Source organism: Rhinatrema bivittatum, chromosome 8 (assembly GCF_901001135.1).
Source record: "Rhinatrema bivittatum chromosome 8, aRhiBiv1.1, whole genome shotgun sequence".
NCBI lineage: Eukaryota > Metazoa > Chordata > Amphibia > Gymnophiona > Rhinatrematidae > Rhinatrema > Rhinatrema bivittatum.
The window spans coordinates 47,352,509-47,374,584 of NC_042622.1; the positions used below are offsets into that span (position 1 = coordinate 47,352,509).

At 44.5% G+C, this 22,076-nt stretch overlaps 1 long non-coding RNA gene across 1 annotated transcript; it reads right to left on the bottom strand.

The window, feature by feature from the left end:
- Window positions 1–5,366: 5,366 nt before the first annotated feature.
- LOC115097778 lies at window positions 5,367–22,069 on the bottom strand. Its single transcript, XR_003858329.1, has 3 exons — window positions 21,877–22,069; window positions 9,905–10,086; window positions 5,367–5,595 (listed from the first exon to the last, which is right to left on the bottom strand). It is a non-coding gene; the product is annotated as an uncharacterized LOC115097778 (long non-coding RNA).
- Between the last annotated feature and the right edge of the window lie 7 nt (window positions 22,070–22,076).

The following is a 22,076-nucleotide window of genomic DNA, read 5'->3' on the forward strand; positions in this document are numbered from 1 at the left end:
AGATACAGACTCGCTGATGTTATAAGCAGCAATGACTTCTTAGCAGACATGGTATTCAGGAGCAAGTCTGGGACGTGGGCCCTCGAGGAGCGCATACCGGTTCCGGACTGCGACCTGCAAAGAAAAAGAGAGAGTGAGGCCCCCGAGGAGCGGGTATCTCTAGTGAAGTCCGAGGAGGCAGAGTAGCTAGGATTGCGGAGAGCGAATCCCATCCGCAGTGACCAGGAGGAAGCTAGGTAAACCAATCCCATGCTAACTTGTCTTATTAGCGAAAACTGAGACCTTAAATATCTGGAGCTGGTGACGTCATCTCAGGGGGACACCCCTGAGGTTCGCGCCAACGCTGGTACATCAGTCGGGCCGCGTGCGCCCTTAGGCATCTGGTCAACATGGCGGCTTGCAGCGTCGAGCCGGTCCGGGAACACCGGAGGAGGATGGCCTGGAGACGCTGCAGCAGCTAGCCTTCCATCAACCCCAAAGGGAGTCGCCAACGAGGTAAGGTGGGCGGGGCAGAGACGTTAGACAGCGACGGACACAACAACTAGAATGATGCTGTCCAACTGAGAGAACTTCCTCCTCCGAGGCAGCACCAGGGCTGCCAGACTGGAGTTGAGACTTAACTACTATGTCCCTGAAGATCTCATCTATATATCTCTCTGTCTGCTTCAGCTCCTCCGGGTCTGCCACTCTAGCCTTCAGAGATTGGACTCATTCTCTGAGAGCCAGGAGCTCTTTGCACTGGATGCACACACACAACTTCTCACTGGTGGGTAAAAAATCATGCAGAAGACTAGAAAGCTCCCCTCTTGCTACTGGATTGCTGCCTTCATCTTAATTTTATTGAGTTCTTAGTTAAGTTTAATTTACTAAGGGGTTAGGAATGTGTAAATAAGAGTCCTTTAAATTTATTTGTATATTCACTATTAATCTGGAAGTGACTTGCAACAGGATAATTAAACTCTTGATAAGAGCTGGGGTAATCCTGTGTTTCAGGTAAAAGGCTGATTGATTGTTAATGTGAATATGTCTCTTGCCTATAAATCAAAGGATGAGCTAAGGGTAGGTGGAGAAGGGTAGGAGGGAGAGAAAGGCAAACATACACAAACACTAAGCTGTATTCTACCTTTTGTATTGCTTTTTATAATAACCACCCAAACTCTAAGGTATTTCCTACCTTTTGGCTTGCTTTTTATAATAAACATACACATACACTAGAGAATGTACCCCAATAGTTTACCTCTCCCTAAAACTTTTTAAGTTCTAACATTTCCCAAAGCAATACTTACTGATCTTCTTCAGCCACCACCAAGGTGATCTTCTTGTCTCAGTGCTCCCAATGGATTGAGGGTTGCTGAGCTCTTTCCCTGCAATATATCTTGTGCTTCTAAGGCAAATGTTGTTGTTTTTGTATTTTCTTGTTTTTATACTGTGTTTTGTTGTGTATTTAGCTTATCATTATTTTATTGTTGTTCACCACATTGAACAGTCACTGTAAACTAGGAAGGTGGTAAATAAATTATTTAATGAAATCAGAAGTAGATGATCATCAAATATCAAGAGATACCATCAGAGACCAAGAAAAAACCAGAAATTGTTTTACTTGTCTTGGCTGACACCAGCCTGATTAAAAAGAACTTCCAAGTTCATCTGGATATATCACAAGTATATATTATACCCTGTGAGCTCCAGAAGGAAGCTTTTTGGCACAATACAAGTATAAAGAAGAGCATTAGCAGTAGATTTGAGCAATTGAGATTATAGCCAACATACCCTGGCTTAAGCATGAGGTTCATTCCAGTCATGGTATGTGCAATATTGTCATGGTATGTGCAATACTAAGCCATTTGGAGACACTACCCTAAGTGGAATTTTGGAGGGTGAAATGAAGGTAAGGGCCAACAAAAGAAAAATAAAGATAAATCGTGAATTCAAACTGTTGAGCATGAGGTTTTTGTGACATTTCTAAGAAGTGGGTGCCTTTGTGACAGTGATGGATAAGGTAGTGCACAGGGCAGCACAGAGCCCAGGTGACAGATTAGAGCTGCCAAATGTCGACACAAAGCCATTTGGTGCAGGGAAATGATAGATGTTAACACTAATTTTAAACACAGGGAAGTAAATTCCTTAAGACAGTTGCTGTGTTTTGAATTTAGGGCACAGCTGCTGGGTTCAGATAAGGTGTGCAATCAGCCCAGAGTACAGAATATTACTTCATAATGAAAATTTGGTGATTGATACCAGTGTCTCTTGGAAGTAACCTCTTTATTCAGAGGCTTTCAACACTGAAGGTGCCTATAGGACTACATGTTGGAAGGTGTTGGGGAATTTAATGATTGACATCATAAAAGTAAAATGATCTACAGTGTGGACATTCTGGAGTAGTTCATATCAGTGCTCACAATGATACTTTGGAGTCAAGTGGCCTAGTGTTTGTGGCTGAAGACTAAAAATTGGGACGTTCTCGGTTTAAATCAATTTTGGATCATTGATTTGCTATCTGACTTTATATATATAATTTATTGCTTATATACCACAGATTCAAAGACTGCACAATGAGGTGTACTGCAACACAATCCAACATCAGTTGGATTTGATTTATTAATTTATATTCTGCCTTTCCAAAAAGTAATATTTTGTTCAAAGTGGATTACACTATAATTGATAATATTAATAATATGGTATCACTTTTCTGTCCCTTTCAGAAGCCAGCATGCCCCTGCATTTAAAGAGGATAATTTTCAGAAGTGTGCATAACTCAGCATATACTTGTATAGATGGATGCTTCTAAAGTTACACCTGTATTTTATAAACTGCAGCAGGAATCACATGGTTTGCAAAATGTCAAGCATGACTGCATCATTCGTTTAATGCAGAGATCCACATAGTTCATAAACGTACACGCATATATTGTATGTGTTCAATAATTGTAAGATGTGTATGTAATAACCCTCAGTTTCCACACAGAAGCAGTTGAGGATGAGGGTTTAGAGACTGCTGGAAACAGGATGGGTCATGGAGGATGAGTGTCTCATACTCATCCCTCTGCCTCTCCTGGCAACAGCAGTCTCACATCCACCCCTGTCTCTATATACCCAACCCCAGTACTCATCCCCATATCCCTCCCTCCAAGCAGTCTCACACATCCCCCTCTCCCCTAAGACTTCGACCACAGCAGTACTGCAGATGAGCATCCTGGAGGCAACCTGTCTTTTGTTCTCCCTGCCAAAATGGAACGCTGATCCATATCTCCAAAGCAGAAGGGAGGCTGGCCATGTTATAATTAGTGAGGTTTGGGTGGACCCTTGGACACTGTGGCAGCTGACCACGCCCACGGGGGGCAGTCCCATGAGGGTCCACAGGTCAGGCTCAGCTGAGGACACACAAACACAGAGATTTGATCTTTATTTAAACAATGTTGTGTAGCCACCAGAGGTGGCAGTGATGAGTAGTTGAAGTAGCCCGGCTGGGCTAGTATCCCTCAGGTGGTGGAACAGCGAGTCCTCCGGTAGCAGTGCTGTAGTGGAAAGAACTGAGAATAATGAGTACAGTGGATTATGAACAAGCCTCAGTATGGAGAACCCCAGGATAGGGAGAGCAGGCCCTCGAGGAGCGAGTACCTGGTTCCAGGGAAAGCTCTGAGGTGGAGATGGTAGTACTCACTGGTGTTGAAGATAGCGAATCCTTCCAGGCAGAAGAGAAGGTAGGAGCAGGCAGCGAGTCAGGGAACATGGGCCCTTGAGGAGCGAGTACTGGTTTCCTGACAGTGACCTGAAAAGCAAGTGAGGCCCCCGAGGAGTGGGTACCCCGTTAGCGTTAAGAGTCCAATGAAGATTGGAGGCAGAGTAGCTGGGTACGGAGAGCGAATCCCATCCGTAAGAATCCCCTTGCTAACTCAAAGGCTAGCAAACAGTGTAGGCTTTAAATATCCGGGCAGCATGACATCATCACAGGGGGACACCCCTGAGGTTCGCGCCAAGTAGGAAATAAGAGCGAAGGCCCGCTGCGTGCGCACCCCAAGGTACAGACCGAGCATGGCGGGAGGCAGCGCCCAAGCCGGTCCAGGGATGCCGGAGAGGACGGCAGACAGACGCCGCGGCAGCCAGACTTGCAGTAACAGCAAGATGAGAAGCAAAAGGAGAGAGGTAGGAGGAGTGCAGCTGTCAGGAAGGGATGGTTGCAACAGGTCAGTAGCATCACTTCTCTGTGATCCAGGCTTTTGCTGTCGCTGGAAGCTCATCAGATGCTTGGGTTGGATCTGTCGTACCACCACGGACTCCTCTACTCTTGAGGTTCAGTCTACAAGGATTCCACCTTCTGCCCTTTGCTGTTTCTGAGCCCATCTCCTGGAAATTTGTCTTCCAGTTGGTTCAGTGCTGACATTGCCACCACCAGCACTTGCCATTGGCCTGCTGTGTGGCTGACGATAATGCTGAAACTCTGTTTTCCCATTGGCCAGGTGCTACAGCAAACAAAGCAGAAAAAGCTTGGGTCCCTGAGCTCCCGGCGGCCGAACTTGTGAGAGGAGGGGTTCACAGTGTGAGTGTGTGAGACTACCTCCTGTTGTATTAGAGTCAGGAAGCAGGTCACTAGCTGTAGCAGCCTTAATAAAGGCTACCACTGGTAGAACTACGGGAAAGACTGATGTGACAGATTAACAGGAAGAATCTGGGAAGACCCTGGTGGGGTTTTGCCTTAACACCCCCTCTGACCCTTTAAGAAGCTCATGAGGTCAGGTTGGAGGTCAGGCTGCTATGCTGAACCAGGCCGGGAGCACCCTTGTCATGTGGCTAGCAGCCATGTTGTGCCCTCAAGAGCAGCTTTGGGATCTGATTCATGGAAATTAAAGACGTTGCTGCCACTCTATGCCATATTTATTTTAATTTTTCTCTTGAGATGCTGAGTCCTGCAAATGGAAAGAGATGTTTTTGATGTTTCATTCCCAATTAAGTATTTTGTTTGTTCTTGAAATAGATTGGCCTGGTTGAAACTCAGTCAAGATGAGTAATGTGTGCAATACATTTTGTATATAGATTTCTCCTTTTTGCTCTTTAGAATGTTTTTTTTTCCTGTATAACCCCTTTTCTCAGGGCAAGGGGCCATCTTTGAGTACTGCAGAGTGGATAAAACTGGCTGCAGACCCAGATCAGGATTCTTCTAATAGGGGCTTCTCAATTCTGTGAGACCCAAGAGAATAACATACAATCAATCAAAGAAGACCTTTGACAAAAATGTATTGTTCCAAAACAAAGAGTTTACTGAAGAAGAATAAAATGACAGACAACAAGAGAACCTGGTCGTCTTTTTGATTCTCCAGCAGCGACAGCTCACAGTCCAGGCAAGAAAATACAAAAATACAGAGCAGTGGAATAAATGCTTAGGTCTCCTCCTGGCTTCTCCTTTTCCTCCAAGACCTTCCCAGAAACAGGAATCTGTAAGTGCTGCAGTCCTTCAGCAATGGCTCGGCTCTCCTCCCTTTAGGATGAACGCCCTCGAAAGGTTTGCACTGGCAGAGTTCTCACCAACTTCTCTTGCACAAAAAAGCTCACTAGATAGCCTTGGATGCAAACGATTTACAGAAGGTTGAGTTTTACTCCCCTGGTGAAAAAAAAAAGAAAGGGTGGGAAATTTCTCCCTCACCCACAAAAATCTACGACATGTGGCCATCCCACTAGAAAAGTGAAAGGTTAGAGGAACCTCTCCAGATAGTAGGCCCGCATATTTGCCTCTCTCCACTCCCCCAGGATGATAAGGCCCTCCGCTGTCTCGTGGAAACACCAGTAAGGTTGCACTACCCTTACCACTCCCCCACCCCATGTAGTAGTCTATGGAACAGGCCAGGGGGATTTACATCTGGGACGATGCTTACGCTACAGCTGCTTTTAAGCAAAATTCGGACATGAATTTCTAATTTTTCATTTTACTTTAGTTTGCTCCTTTGCCAGCTTCTGTTCTCAGGTTGGTGGAACACTAGAAATGTTTTAGGTAGACAGGGTGCCCACATTTATTTCTGATTTTCGTATCCAACAGGTGGATGTTATCCACTTTACAATTGGAGGGCATCAAGCTTTTTAAGGAACTTCACTGCTCAAGATAATAGGCTGGATCTTTACACAGAAGCATAAATCTGCTGCCGTTTGCTGGGGCTCCTAGACAGGATGAGCTCAGGCATATGTTATTGTCCAGTGAAAAATGTAAAGCTGTCAGCTTTTAAAGTATTTGGTTCATGGAAGAAAGCTTGCACCATGTGTGGAAAAGTGCATTACCACAAATTAAATCACATCTGATCTGAGCGGGTGCACAAAGGAATATAAATAATACTGTGGGGGAGGGGGTATTTTTATTTAATGGGGCACGATTTCTATGCGTAATATCAAGACCCTAGCAATTTCAGTTGTGTAAGCTGTGGGCTTGATCCAAGTTAACTGACCCAGGTCAGAGCATATTATCAGTCAAGAGGCAAAGCCTGTTTTTTCCCCCATATTCAGGCAGATACTGTAAAGTGCGCTCAGCAGAGCGCACTGTTTTACCCGCAGTTGGACGCACGGTTTCGATGCATGTCCAGTACCCCTTATACACGGGCCGATACAGTAAAGTCCGCGGGAGAGGGGGTGAACGCCCACTCTCCTGTGCGCACGATTCTGTATTTAAATGAGGCCCGGCGGTAAAAACAGGTAAAAGGAGGCGCTAGGGACACTAGTGCGTTCCTAGCGCCTCCTTTTGAACCAAAGCGGCGGCTGTCAGCGGGTTTGACAGCCGACACTCAATTTTGCCAGCGTCGGTTCTCAAGCCCGCTGACAGCCACAGGCTCGGAAACCGGACGCTGGCAAAATTGAGCGTCCAGTTTTCGACCCTTTTCTTTTTTTTTTACTTTTTTTACCCTTCGGGACCTCTGACTTAATATCACCATGATATTAAGTCGGAGGGTGCACAGAAAAGCAGTTTTTACTGCTTTTCTGTGCACTTCCCTGGTGCTGGCAGAAATTAATGCCTACCTTTTGGGTAGGCGCTAATTTCTGAAAGTAAAATGTGCGGCTTGGCTGCACGTTTTCCTTTTTGAATCGCGCGGGAATACCTAATAGGGCCAGCAACATGCATTTGCATGTTGCTGGCACTATTATGTTCGGGGGATTGGCCACGCGTTTTCGGCCCCTTACTGAATAAAGGGTAACGCTAGCGCGTCGAAAATGCGCATCCAATAGAGGGTTAACAGTGCGCTCCGCCGGAGTGCACTGTACTGTATCGGCCCGACAGTAAGGAGTTTAGCGCGTCAAAAACGCATGTCCAACCCCAACCCCCCCCCCCCCAAACTAATAGCACTCATCACATGCAATTGCATGTTGATGAGGCTATTAGTTATTCACCCGGGATACTGAAAATAAATGTGCGGCCAATCTGAATGGCCCAAAAAAGGGTACAGTAAAGCAGAAAATACTGCTTTTCTGTACACCCTCCGATTTAATATCCTAGCGATATTAAGTGGAGGGAACCAAAAATGTTGAAAGAAAAAAAAAATTTAAAAAAAATGTGCCGGCCGGTCAGGTTAGGAAAATGGACGCTCAATTTTACCAGCTTCCGTTTTCTTAACCCATGGCTGTCAGCCACCTCTCATGGGCCAAGGAGGTGCTAGGGGCCTCCTTTTAGCGCGACCCCTCATTTAAATGTAGGATTGCGTGGCCCAGGAGAGGGGGCTGGGTGCGCGTTGGGCGAGCGGACGTTCACCACCGAGAGCCTTTTTTTTTCCGTGCTCCTTACAGACCCGACCAGATTATGTTTACTCACTTTAGATATGTCTCAGTAGCTGATGTGCACAGCCCCCTACTGGGACTTTATTCAGCCCCAAAGCTTGGATCAGTCAGCTGCATTAGCCAATTCAAGCTTTTCTGGCAACTAAAGTCTTGACGTACAACCAAAAACTGACAACATAAAATGTTTGAATCCAGCTCATGGGTTGGTTTGGATGGGGCAGGGGAGAAGGATTTAATAAAATTTGATGATGTTTTAGCCATCCCTAAATTATCATCAGAACCAGCGGCAGACTTGCTGTTTAAGTTCAAGGCCAAACTGAAAAGCACCTGACCGTTATGGATTCAAGTTGCCATCAAAGCTTTGAGGAAAAAAGGACTGAATTTAAAAAGTCAGGAATAGGAGGATAAAACCGGAGATCAAATGGGCAAAGCACTGCATGAGACAGGAAATAAACAGTCTGTGGGCTCTGGTGGTCTGAACCTGCTTTCAGTTACTCTGCAACTGTGTTTCATCCAAACTAGGTTGCATAGGTTCAGGTTACTGTAACTGGGTAACTTTGCCTGCATTTCATATTTGGGTTTTCCACAGCCCAGACAGAAAGTCGCGGTTTAATCTTGTTTAAGGTACTTTCCCATGTCTAAGGCTCAGCAGGGGTGGGTACAGTCAAACCCTCTTATAGTGAACTCGTATCTGGCATAAAAATGAACATTTATGTCAGGGCAGGAATTCACAATGTTGCATCCATTGGTCTCAGACGGCTTCGACCTCTGTGCCTCACCTTTCTTCCTTCTCTCTCCTCAAGCCTTGGGAAGTTGGCTGCCACCGCGTCTTCATGCCGCTCTCCCCGGCGTCCCCGGATAGGCAATGGTGACGGCGTTCGCCATGTTTTACCTGAGGACCCCCTAGCATGCGCACACCACCCACGTCTTTATCCACGTCATGGCGTCCCCTCCGAGTGATGTCATCACATCCTGGTATTTAGCCTGCCCTTCGTTTGCTAACAAACTGAGTTAGCAAGGATTGGAATCGCTCCGGTCTAAGCTGCTCTGCCGCTTCCTAGCTGCCGCAGGAAGCTCTCTTCGCCCTTCGGGGTAATTCTACTAACTTGGGTACCCGCTCCTCGGGGGCCCTTCTACTTTCTTTCAGGTGCCTATCCTGGGATCTCAGGTACTCGCTCCTCGAGGGCCTGCTCTCCCTAACCTGGTGCCTGCCACTCTACAACTTCTGCCTGCCAGGATTTCCAAAGATACAACTTCTGCTCCAGTGAGTACTAACTTATCAGTCTATCTCACCTACAGCTTCAGCGCTCTACATCCGGGACCTGTTCCTGTTCACCGCGCTGTCTCCAACAACTCTAGAGTGAGACGGGCCCTCTCTGCTGAGGATCCCTGGACTACTACTGCTGGAGCTCCATTTCATTGCTGTCCGCTTCCCGGGCAGTGCCAACGTGCTGTACAATAAGAACTATCTTCTCTGTATTGCTTACAAAGAGTCTAGCCTGGTACTGCAGTTCCTCACGGGACTCCTCCCCTTGGGAGTGGCCATCATTGCAGTACCCAAGAATCCACTCCAACACCTCACAACCATAACACACAACAACTCCCTGTGACGGAAGGTAAGGATTTCCTGAAACATGAGAAACATCACATTGGTTCACTTGATTGATCTGAATTAATTCGTTCATGCGCTCACTTAATGTGGCAATGGTTATAACCCAATTCAGCGCCCTGCATTTGGAAATCATAAAGAGAAAAGCTTAACGTTCTGGGCCTTTCAAATAACCAGGGCTGCCCAGAGCTTGCTTTTTGCTTCTCCCGTCACAACACAGTGATCAGAGCGAGTAGTTCAGGGAGCATCCCTTGTAAAAAGAGAGCCGCTGAGGCTGAGTTCGGGCTTCCACTGCATGCATAATTCAAATGCAACCAAATTAAATTTCACGACAAACGTTTTCATCATTCATTTCAAAGTACCTTTAAGAGAATTGAGATGAATTAATTGTGTTGTATGTAAAGGCTACTTTGATATATTAAACTGCCTGTTGTTACTGCTTTGATAAATGCTGGAAGTGAGCAGGCATATATGGTTTGGACCCTTATACATTTTTTAACTCATTGAGGAACATTTTTATTTAATGTCTACAGGTAACAGTGAAGCTTACAAGAGAAGTTCTTTCTTTCTTTTGGTCTGATGTTTTCCTCTTGCTGCTTTGGTCTTCCAGCTCAATTGGAACCGGTCTCCACTGTGATATGATGCCAGGAGTCTTTACTCACAACTAGCTGGGGGGGGGGGGGTGTTCTCCCCCTATTTTATAATTCCATCCCTCTTTCAAGTAGTGATGTGCTGTCATTTTAAAACAAAAACATTACCATCATTTGGTGCCGGTAATCCGTCCTAGGCAGTGATATCATATATGATCTCTTTCTCTCTCTCTCTCTCTCAAATCGCACACGACAAACGACCCCAATTCCTTAAAGAAATACATACCCAAAACGGGAAAATGCCCTCCAGCTCTGTGACTCCCCTGCACCACTGCTCCTCTTGACCCTCCTTTCAAAACTGTCGCCCACCCACTTCTGGCGCCCTATGCCACTGCCTATCCTGCCTAATGCGCCCTGCCATCATTTTGTGTGCCTTGCCAATCCCAAATGACCCAAGAGCTAAAGACTTACCGTTATGTCGCCTAGTTCCAGAGTGGCTTCCCTTTCAGTTCTCCGAGCTTTTGTTGTGGTTTTTACTGCTTTAGCTGAGTTAGGCAGGGAGAAATGGAAGGGGGTGTGGAAAGAAGGAGCTGGAACTATTTATTAGCAAGCATAGCTGGAACCTGCCTATCCTGGCTTGCCTTTTTTCCTGACCTGAGACACATTCCTTGGGTATTTGTCTTTGTTGGGTAGGAGCTTGGAGCATTCCAGGGCTTCCCAAAACTGTCCTAATGACTCCTCAACCACTGGTGGTTTCAGGATATTGAGTATCTTATGCATATCCATTGTGGATATCCTGAAAACCCGACTGGCTGGGAGGTCACCAGATCAGGTTTTGGAAACTCTGGAATGCTCCAGGCTCCTACCCAAAAAAGACAAACAGACTCGGAGAGAGAGATTTAGTATTGTGAGAGTTATCTATTGTGTATCCAGCTGTTACTTATTTTAACACTTTATGTTCTCCAAATTAATATTATGTATTCCCTTGCTTTCACTTTAGTTTTGGAATTGTTTGAAACTCTTTTGAAAGAGCATTTGTGTATATGTATGTGTGACCTTGCATATCCCCCACTCAGTTATTCCATTTTCCCCTTTCCCTCCTCTCCACCATCACTTCCAGTGCTATTTGGTTTAACCCTATTGCTCTGCCTCTCTCTCTATGCCCTGGGGCATTTATTATTCTGCTGCTTTACCCCTTAGGTCAGTGGAAATCAACTCTGGTCTGCAAGAGTTACAAACAGGCCTGGTATTCAGGATATCCACAATGAATATGCATGCGATAAATGTTTATGCACTGCCTTCCTTGTATGCAAATCCATCTCATGCATATACGTCGTGGATACCTTGAAAATCAAGCCAGTTTGTGGTTCTTGAGAATCTGAGTTGGCCACTCCTTCCACAGGTAGTCTATGCCAGCCTCCTCCTTGTTGCCTCTGTTTGCTCTGCCCTTCATTCAGTACCTAGAGGTGCTGATGCCACTGTTGCTGTGGCTCTGCTTCTCTTGCTGCCTTCAGATGCTGTTGCTGCCGCTGCTGTTGCTTTTCCTCAGTAGTATTTACTTCCAGTCCCCAAGGGCCGCAAACAGGTCAAATTTTCAGGATATCCCTAATGAATATGGACATGATAGAGCTGCATACAAAAGAGGTAGCATACATGCAAATATGTCTAGTACATGTTCATTAGGAATATCCTTAAAACCTGACCTATTTGTGGTCCTTAAGAACTGGAAGTGAAAACCATTGCCATAGGCAGTCTATGCCAGCCTCCTTCTGCTGCCTCTGCTGTTTGCACCGCCCTTTTAAGCAGTGCCTACAGTGATCTACAGGGTGGGAACTTCAGTGTCTGATAGTTTCATGAAAATTGGATGGAAAACCACAGTGTTATAGGCAAAATTAGCAAGCTTCCTGCATTTTTATAATAGGAACCCCCCCCCCCCCCCCCCCAAACAACACAAATGACAACAAAATATTGTTAAACAAAATTGTTTGTCATGCACATCCCTCCTTACAAATAGCCCTGCCGTTGCAATGACAGTTCTTGGCCAGTAGGTGTCATAGCTGAGCAATGATTGTGGCTCCCTTCCCATTCTGCAGTATCCACAGCCCTGGCTGGTTCCGTAGAACCGAAGCCGGCTGCGGGAATCAAAGCTGGGTCTTCTGCATGGCAGCACGCAACACTGCCACTGAGCCATCAAGCCAGCCTCCTTTACCCTTTTAAAGTCAACTCTTGCCACCGTTTGGGATATGACCAGTTACTGTTTGAATAGCTTCATGACCCCTGAAGCTCCTTTGGTCTTTCATAAACAGTGCAGTCATTACAAACTGAAACCAAATAAGTGGAAAGAGACGTGGAGCTTGCTCAGGCTGGATTCATCCCTTCTCCCCTCCAAAAACTTCTTCCGCAGCAACTTACCTGGGAGGAGGAATTTAGATTGGGAGGGAGGCGGCTGACACTGGGGCATTTTCCACCAGCTCAGCAGATTTCCTCTGAAAAGTTCAACTGTCTCCAGTGTGCAGAGCATAATTTATTGAATCTGTCAGGCAGAAACAACTAATTGTTTAAAGAGGGATGGATAAGGGAATAGTCAGATGGATTAAATATCACCTGCAGAGTTAAAGGTCCTCTTAATACCTTTAATTGCTCACAGGAAGGGCTGAGTTTTGCAAGGTAAGGATTTCAGAAAATCTTCACCAGTTCTTTTGAGAGCCTGTCCCCCACTCTGTCTCCTGCCTCAGACTCATTTTTAAAAGCTGAAGAAGTAAATAAAATTGGGGAAAAGGCGAAACTGAATGTGGAGAGATGCTGAAACAGAAAACAGGAACTGATTAAGTCGCTAAAGAAGCAAGACACGATAGCTTGAAAGGAAGTAGATATCAGGATATTATTAAATCACCAAGGAATTTGCCACCTAAGCAGATGAAGACAACAAGGCTGTGTAATACATTTCTAGCCTATTCAGCTAAGGAACTTTCACTAAACTGAAGTACACAATTTAGGGACTAGGATAAGAAAACTGATCTATATACAGAGAGAGAGGAGAGAGAGATGGTAGAAGACTTTTGGGCTTTACAGTAGACTGACAGCACTGGGATCCATTTATCCATAGAACGGATATAGCATGAATAGCACAACGCCCTGCTAATGTGTCCCAACACGGTGCAGAAGGTGCTTCAGTGTCTAACAGCCATTAACTCCTTGGCCTCTCTGATCAGTCTGCCAACACGGGTACCAATGAATGGAATATTCAATGGGATGTGCACCCCTGCCCACTGGGAATTGAATTGGGACCTCCAATTCTCCCGGGATAGTAGAAAACCAGAGTAAGCATCTCTGCTGGGCAGACTGGATGGGCCAATTGGTATTTTATCTGTTATCATTTAAATATTTACTGATTCATTTCATGCAAATCACCAAACCATTTTCAGGTGGTGATAACATTTTAACCTCGTCTGATCTGAGCCAGATTTGAACCATCAGCAACATAAGTCAAAATGCCATGCACACGGTTCCCTATGCCCATTCAACTGGCACAGCCAGTCCTCACTAGAGAAGGGCCTCCATCTCATCTCAGTGAAATATAATTGCAAGATCTAGTCTTCTTCAGAGAAAGCCTGGCTTTAGTAATAGGGCAACATGTGAATGACCTGTAGGGAAGGAGCAAGGCATGGACGTCTTCCTCTCCCTCCTGGCGGTTGCCACTGGTGGCCTCCTTGGGAAAGCCTTAGCAAGGATCCACGGTTCTGTAAAGGAGGCTGTTACCAGGTGTCTAACTCAAGTGGAAATATCGGGTGAGGATGTTTTAAAATCTGTGTTAACATTAGGAATGGAGAGGCCTTCAGACTCTGCTAATCCCATTAAAGGAAAGGACTTCCCCAGGAATTGACTTGTTCTGTGTTAGGTGGACTCGGGGACTTCATCAGGCTGGGCTGAGCCAGGTGTAGATTCAAGACTCCCCGAGTCTGTGCCACTGCTAAATAGAAAGAGAAAAGCTCTGTTATTGCTACAGTACTCTCCTCTCTGATGATGGTTGAGAGCGCAGGCTGCTAATAATAATAGTTTGCACCTGCCTAGCAGTTTCCAGCCATGCATGATCCAAACATGTTCTTACAATCTTAAACACACATGAGCATACAGACAGCCACCTCTAAGCTGTGTGGCCCACTTCCTTGTTTATTGTAGCTTCTGGACTGCATGCCCAACTTCCAAAAGGAGGAAAGCCGAAGGATTCACGAAAGGAGTCACGATTTGAAACTCCAGGGAGGAAGACTTAGAACCAATGTCAGGAAATATTTCTTCACGGAGAGGGTGGTGGATGCCTGGAATGCCCTTCCGGAGGAAGTGGTGAAGACTAAAACTGTGAAGGATTTCAAAGGGGCATGGAATAAACACTGTGGATCTCTAAAAGGCTAGAGGATAAGAATAAATGAAAAAGCTTAACCGGCCCGGAGCGGCAGTTACTACCCTTAAGAGAAACATGGGGGTAACCTGCACGGAGCGGCAGTTACTACCTTGGGAAGCTTTCTGGGCAGAGTAGATGGACCATTTTGGTCATTTTCTGCCATCATTACTATGTTACTACCCTTAAGAAGAGGGATTAGAGTAGGTAGGTACATGGTCATACAAATTATTTGTCCACAATCTCGGAGAGGTTTCCAAAGAGCCACAATTAAAAATCAGAATTCCCATATCCAGCGATTAGATCTCTGGACCTCCTGTTATGCTTCTAATAACAATAACGGCTCTGGTCAATAGTTAATGTTTGGAATATTGAATAAACACAGTACGGTATTTGAAGGTCTTGGCAAGCATACTAGATGGAACTATTTTCACAATATAAATCTAGGATGTTTTTTTCTGTAACCGTATTATGTACATGTATTCAAGTATTTGGAAGATGGTAGCATGGGGATGAAACTTGCGAGAATGGTGCCAATTAGGAAATCTTCAATCGTAACAATGGTCCAATTGCGCATCCATCATGAACATTAATAATTCAATTACCTTAAAAAAATACAACAAAAATCTATCAAAAGTAAAAGCAGATCTTTCATTCCCTCATCTTGTTCTTCGATCAATAAGAAAAGCTGGGTGTAGGTGCTCTGAGCTCCTGAAGGTCTCCCATTAGGACACCTAAATATAAATGAAGAAAGGAGATTTGCAGGGGAAAGTGGTTACATATGTAGGAAGAGGATGGGGAATTTAGTGTCACTCCCCAAGTTGACTTGCTAGCTACCTTTTTTATTGTTTTAAATGACTTCCCACCTCGTCTTCATTCCACCCTTTAGGCCACGCCCACCCCTCCTACAATTTCATTCCCCTGTGATCCTCTTTCTTCCTGTTGCTATTTCTTCACCCTTTTCATGAAGAAATATTAACAGACTCAGGAGTAACCCAAGAAAATATTTCTGCATAGAAAGGGAGGTGGATGCCTGGCATGGCCTCGCACTGGAGATGCTTGAGGCTAAGTACAGGGGACCCTAATTGCAAAGAAGTGAAGGGAAAGGTAGAGATCAAATGAGGTCTATGCTACTGCACCGGAAGTAAATTGGGCAGACTGGATGGGCCTGACGGTCCTTATCTGCTATCAGGTTCTATGTTTCTCTACATTTCCTAAAGGGAGTCCTTCAAGAGCTCAGAGTCAGTACACCCAGCACTTCTTACTGATCCGCAAACAAGGTGAGGGAGTGAAAGATTCTCCTTTACTTTAAGAACATAAGAAAATGCCATACTGGGTCAGACCAAGGGTCCATCAAGCCCAGCATCCTGTTTCCAACAGTGGCCAATCCAGGCCATAAGAACCTGGCAAGTACCCAAAACCTAAGTCTATTCCATGTAACCATTACTAATGGCAGTGGCTATTCTCTAAGTGAACTTAATAGCAGGTAATGGACTTCTCCTCCAAGAACTTATCCAATCCTTTTTTAAACCCAGCTACACTAACTGCACTAACCACATCCTCTGGCAACAAATTCCAGAGTTTAATTGTGCGTTGAGTAAAAAAGAACTTTCTCTGATTAGTTTTAAATGTGCCACATGCTAACTTCATGGAGTGCCCCCTAGTCTTTCTACTATCCGAAAGAGTAAATAACCGATTCACATCTACCCGTTCTAGACCTCTCATGATTTTAAACACCTCTATCATATCCCACCTCAGCCGTCTCTTCTCCAAGCTGAAAAGTCCTAACCTCTTTAGTCTTTCCTCATAGGGAAGCTGTTCCATTCCCCTTACCATTCCCCTTACCATTTTGGTAGCCCTTCTCTGTACTTGTGTATTTCCTAATGTTATTTAATAGGGATGTGCACACCCACTCACAATTTTTTGTTTCGTTTTGTGTTTTGTTTCTCTTTTTCCCCCCATTTCATTTTTACTTGGTTTCGTTTAGTTTATTTGAAACAACAACAACAACAAAAGAAATGAAAAAAAAATGACAAAATTAAACAAAAACAGTTGTTGGGCCACCACAAAGAAAACAAATACATCTCCCACTCCTCCCTGAGTCTGCCTCCCAGAACCTCTTGCCCCAGTGGTGTCACTGCAACCCCTAATGCAAATGACGCCGGCAGATCGAGACCGATGGCTCTTTTGCACGTAAGAAATTAAAACTGGTTTCAGCCTCGATCTGCCGGCGCCATTTGCAGTAGCAGCTGCGGCGGAGGCGGGAGTGACCAAAGATCGCTCCTGCCCCTTGAAGATTTAAAACAAAATGACAACACTGGGGGTAAGAGCAACTGGGGGCAGGGGCGGACCAGGGCAGGGCTCAGCCTTTGTTTTTCAAATTACATTTTGTCTTTCTTTCGTTTTTTTTGTTTTAAAAACAAAAAGGTATCAAAACAGGAAATGTTCTTACAATTTCCCATTTTATAACAAATGAATGAACATCCCTATTATTTCATTCCAAATCCTTATGAAAGAGGCACAGATGGACATTAGCTCGTGTTGAAGCCTTGATGACTGATGCTGCTGTTCACAAGTTTCAAATTTGTGCTAATTCAGCCCCTCTGTGTGTATGCATTATGTCTAAGTATTAGACTCATGGTAATTAGTATGAGATGTTGACAACTTTCAACCAATCAGAATTCACGGGGTTTTTTTATCATAACTTACATTTCCGTGCTGACAGAAGGTCCCCTATCAATACTCTCCCATCAATATGCCTGTTTGCCTTTTTAGTCTATTTCTCATCATTCACACTAATGTCATGGCTGCTTCCCACTGCCCTGCCTGACATTCTCCCCACTGAATTTGCCATGAACAATAAACAGCTGTTAAGCATGCTTGAATAAACTAAATTACTTTATAGGCTGGAAGAATGCAGCAAACTCTGGCTGGTGCTGGTTGATAATGAAAATAGCATAGCAAGATACAAATAAAATGGGGGGGGAGACAGGAAAAGGGATACTTTTGTACCAAGAGAAGGATACTGAAATGTGGCTTTGGCCCCAACAATGTATGAAACCATTTTATGGGTCAAAGCCACCAATTTATCACCATCAAAGCTAATGTGATGCTCACAGGAAGCTCTGTGAAGACACGGATGAAACAGACGAAGGGGCCCTTTGCTGACATGTGGCCCAGGAGATGGGCCAATCAAAGCCTTGAATGAAAGTGAGAAAGAGAGAGCCATATGGGGTTGGTAAGATGACAAGAAATAGAAAACGGAGGTCCTGCTGCATAGTCCAAGCATCACAAACCGAGGGATATGAGGGAGAGCAATGTTCAGCTTCAGCAGTGACTGGACAGTTTACTGTTCTTTACCTACAGTATTCCCAGACTGAATCGAAGGATACCATGTGATGCAAGGCATTATTATGTTAATGTTCACTGATTTGCCACTGTTCATAGTGTAATTAGAACATGCTGGGGAAAAAAACCCACTGCATTATCACTGATTTCATATTACTAGGTGTTCCATGGATACTGGCAGTAGGATTGCCAACAGGCTCCACTTTTTCAGGACAGGTTGATCCATTCCCTGGTTTCTCTCTCTCCCCACCCCCTCTGTAGTCCTACTTTTCTTAGAGAAATAAAAACTACAAGTCAGTATGTGCAGTGGAGTAAAACCAGGACTGGATCATCTTCTCATTAAAAAATAAAGCCAGTTGGCAACTCTATGCTGCTAACAACTGACTGCAGCACAAAGTGCTACAGGAGTGTTTGGTGCGCTAATAAAGAAAAGATAATTGTATTCCAGCTAGTCCAAAATTTTACATTAGAAATAGCAGTGTGTGTGTGTTAATTCTGACCACAGGAGGAGTTGGGATTATAAGGATAAATATGTCACTGTTCAGAAATGTACAGGTTCACCCATATTATTTTATTAATAATGTTTTTAAATGATAGCTTAGTGGTAAAAAAAAAAAAAAAGAAAAAAAGGTGAATCATGTGCCTGGATGGATCTGTTATTCTACAGCTGTGAAAGGTCATAGCGAGACAGCAAGTCCGCACCTGGAGTAGAAGGGACATCTTCAGGATGTGCTTAACTGCAAACTTATGCACATACTTCAATGCCCTAGGGCAGTGGTCCCCAATCCTGTCCTGGGGGCCCACCAGCCAGTCGGGTTTTCAGGATACCCACAATGAATATGCAGGAGAGAAAATGTGCATGTTATGGAGGCAGTGCATGCAAATTTTGTCTCATGCATATTCATTGTGGAGATCCTGAAAACCCGACTGGCTAGTGGGCCCCCAGGACAGGGTTGGGGACCACTGCCCTAGGGCAAGGCGTTTTTCAAATATAGGTCACCCCCGCCCACATACACACAGAGTTTGAATACTGGATTGCTATGCAGGTAAGCGTAATGTCATACAGTTAAGAAACTTAAAATGAGGTTGTAAATTCTGGGGGTCAGATATCTCAGTGGAAGCTACAGGAGGCTTTCTTCAAGGTAAGCACCACCTAGGATTTATCCTCAGCGAGGCTAAGTTAGCACCACAGCCTAACCACCATATTCCAGGAATGTCATTGGCACATGGTGCCAGCCTTGGTTGACGCTGTAACAGCATTATAACACAGTAGAGGAGGATTTAAGGGCTCTACAAACAGAAGAGCTCTACAGTCAAACAAAAGGAATGGTTGACCCTAAAAAAGCCCCTGTTCCTCAGACCACTGTTCTGGGTCAGGACTCAGAATGCCTGCAGTGGGGGAGGGGGAGCAATATGGTGGTGGCTTGAACAGATGCACTGGAGTGAGCTCTGAGTTCCCTAGTTCCAGTTGTTATTTACTTTATCATTAGGAAAAGGAAGGGAAAACTGAAGGCCCCTATTGTGAAGACTCCAACCACAGCAGTGGAACCCTTGGGTTCCCTCCCCCGCAGATCATCGAAGTGGGAAAGCTTTTGGAGGGAAGCTGGGCACTGCTGCGAATGTGTCTTCTCCGAGCAGTGAGCCTATCACTCAGCCCAAAGGAACGGATTCCACCACCTTTTCCCCGGGGACTTCCTTTGACTCGGAGGTACGGTCACAGTGTGGTTCCGCATTCTGAAGCTTTGACTAGGGGAAAACCTGGACTTCGTCTCCTTAACACACAATGGCTGGGCACATCAACTCCATCAATCACCGTGGAAAGAGAGGCTGAAAGTGAAGGGTCTAGATCAGCAGCTTCATGGCAGTTTCTTTAAGCTTCAGCTGGTTACTTTTCCCATTGTACTGAAGAGAAGTGGCCACTGGACCATTAAGTCAGTCTCTTTGGAAGACCTAGCTGCAACACTAGCTCGACTTAAGGGGGACTCCCATCGGTTGGGTCACTCAGTTGTGTAAATTTTCTTCGGATGCCACTGAGAAACTTAATTTACATGACTGGATGTTGGATCAACGTACTTCCCAGATAAGCTCTCTTCTCAAATACCTACTTTGCAAGCATCAAATGCTGTTATTGTTAAAGACAATGTTTTTCTTCATTTTAAACCAAATTGTTGGAGAATAATTCCAGGTCTAAGAGCCTAAGAGTTCTGAATTTTCCTAGAGGGAGCATGTTGTCCCTGTATGAAATGGTAATAAAGCATTTCACTGAAATTTTGAATGTTTCTCCTTAGCAAATGTCTCCACTTTGCAAAGTCTGTTATCTACCATTATAGAAAAATGACCACCTATGGATCAAAATGAACAGTCAGAGTCTTTGACCTCGGAAATGAGCTGGGCAATTCAGTCCTTTTGGATTCCTCTGAAGAGGAGATTCTATCTAGAGTGCCTTTTATTATACTTTTGCTTTGGAGATAGATAGAGATCTGATTATGAAATGTTATCCTAAATTCCAATCTTTCTTATGCTTTGGGCAAAGAGTAAATATATTTCCTGATCTGTCAAAATTAACATGAATTACGTGAAGGTCCTATTGGAGGTTTAAAGAACAGGTAGTAGAGATGGGAGCTACCTTTTTCCTTAAATTCCCATATAACACAGACAAGTATTTTTTTTATGATCCTGAACATCTTCAGAGTTTGCTGCATGAGAAAAAAGCCTGGAAACTGTGCAAGGTTGTGACTGGGCTTTCTCTGCCTGCTATACTGGAATATGTTGCCTGGCTATATACATACCATAACCACAAGGACATTTTAAAAAAAGCCCTGAAAACGTCTCTGTTCAAACAAGCATTTGAGCTGGACTCACAAAGCCTCAGGTAGCAGTTAGCAATATGTACCTAGCCCCTATTGCAGCACTTGTAATATGTATATTTATGATGCAGATGGTATCTGTCTTGTATTAATTGTTGTTTTTTGCTTTGCTTTTGTATTTTTACTATTATGTAAGTTTGCTCTGCTATACCCCCTTCCCCTGGACCTGCTACCAGAGGTATGCAGGTAATACAATTTTTTTAAATTAATAAAAAGAGAGATGTATTCTGGTTTTGATTGTTTATAGCTATATTACTTGTTAGTAATGTAATTTAAGGCTCTATCAGTCCTTGTCTGAAACATCATTCCCCCCCCCCCCCTCCCTCCATGTTTGTGGACTGGAGACCAATACGTGATTAATACCCCATGTTTTTTTCTAATTAGAGTTGGTATTTCTTTCATACATGTTAAAGAATGTATATCATGAAAGTTTTGCAGTAAAAAGAATGCCTGCTTTGATCTTTGGATTGAAGAACCACCTCAAAGATAGCAGTGCCCATCCTGGCATCTTGCAGCATGGCCCTTTATGAGAGACAGTGAAACCATTGTGCCTTATACATTGTGAAGATGTAAACCGGTATGAGGTAACCACTAATACCGGTATAAAAAAGCCTTAAATAAATATAAGTGCACAACAATGTTTGCAAACCATTTATCATCTGTTAATGTTTTGTTTGAAAAGACATTTTCATAGTGGCAGTAGATGTGGAATTCTGGGCTGCAGGGCTGCCCAAACGTATCCTGGGGACCCCACCGCCAGTCAGGTTTTCAGGATATCTACAATAAATGTGCATATACTGAGTCTTCGTGGTGTGCAAATAAAGGCTTACCTGAATGCAGCCCACTGACTAAAAAGGTGCTCTACTACAGCTCTGAAACATTTGCTAGAATCTATTGTGCCGAATTTTACTTTATTCGGTTTTATACTTAGAAAGAATGCATTCTAGAATTAAAAAAAACCCAACAATCAGCCTAGAGAAATGCTATCCATACAGCGAGCATGTGTGTGTCAAGGGGCAGGGCTTCTGGAACAGTGCTCCTTCGATTTCCTATCGATTCGGCGGAGATACCCGGTGGAGGTGAAGCCTGGTCAACTTGCCTCATTATTTTGCAAATTGCCACCCAGTGGCTCTGGCACCCGCTGAGAGCTGCAGGGCCTGATTAAGGCTGCAGGTCAGGGAAGGTCCTGCGGCTGCCTCGCTGAAGTTTCCCTTCTAGTCCTCTTCTCGGTGTCGGCGCTTGCTTCGTTTTCTCGTCATCATCATCATTATTATTATTATTATTATTATGATCGCAATGTTCTAATCTGCATGGCACTTACCATCTGCTCATCATTTTTTAATGCCTTTCGCAGGCACCCGCGGGAAATTCTGTCCATGATTTGAAGCAGGCAGATCACAGGGGGCACTGCCGGTTCTCAGAGGAAATAGAAAGCCCTTTGATGGGGGTCTCCTGCGGTGTTAAAGCCCCCAGCATGCAGGTCTCTTTAAAACGAGGTGCGCGTCAGCAGCCTGCCTGCTG